We start from the raw sequence: 621 nt of genomic DNA on the forward strand, positions 1-621 counted from the left end.
CAATATTATAAACATAAATTCAGAGAAATTCTGATATCCAGCTATTACACCGAATGGATTAGTAAGTGTCAAACTAACAATACATTATTGCCTTTATTATGTGTGGACATTCTGGCAAATTCAAAGCTATGGGCTTTTAAGAATAAAATAGTGGCCATTGTCATCCATATTGATTGCAGATCCTGAACTAGAATTACTGATACTTTTCTTATTTATATAACAAAGAAACTGAGAAACTGATGCTAAATATCTTCTAATGGATCTTTCCTGCTAGTGAAGAAGAGGTTATAAGCTCTGTTGCCGTTTCCAAATAAAAGAATGGCGAGGAAAACATAAAAACAAAAACATTTCCTGGACATGATCATTATAACAGTGAGGATTGCTAACCAGATTTTTTTTAAAAGTGGTAAAATCTCACAGTCTATGGTTTTAATCTACATTATGCATTTTACAAACCTGCTTGCATCAGCTGTCTTCATGTCACGCATCATGCTAAATGTGTCTCAGATGGGACTGACACCTCCAAGCTGCACTCTGATTCTTAAAATAAGGATCCATTACGTTTTAAATTTCTGTTGGAAATAATTGGCTGCTGAGGAAGCCTCTTTCCCAACGTCATTT

The sequence above is a fragment of the Aulonocara stuartgranti genome, assembly GCF_965226115.1.
Source record: "Aulonocara stuartgranti genome assembly, chromosome: 7".
NCBI lineage: Eukaryota > Metazoa > Chordata > Actinopteri > Cichliformes > Cichlidae > Aulonocara > Aulonocara stuartgranti.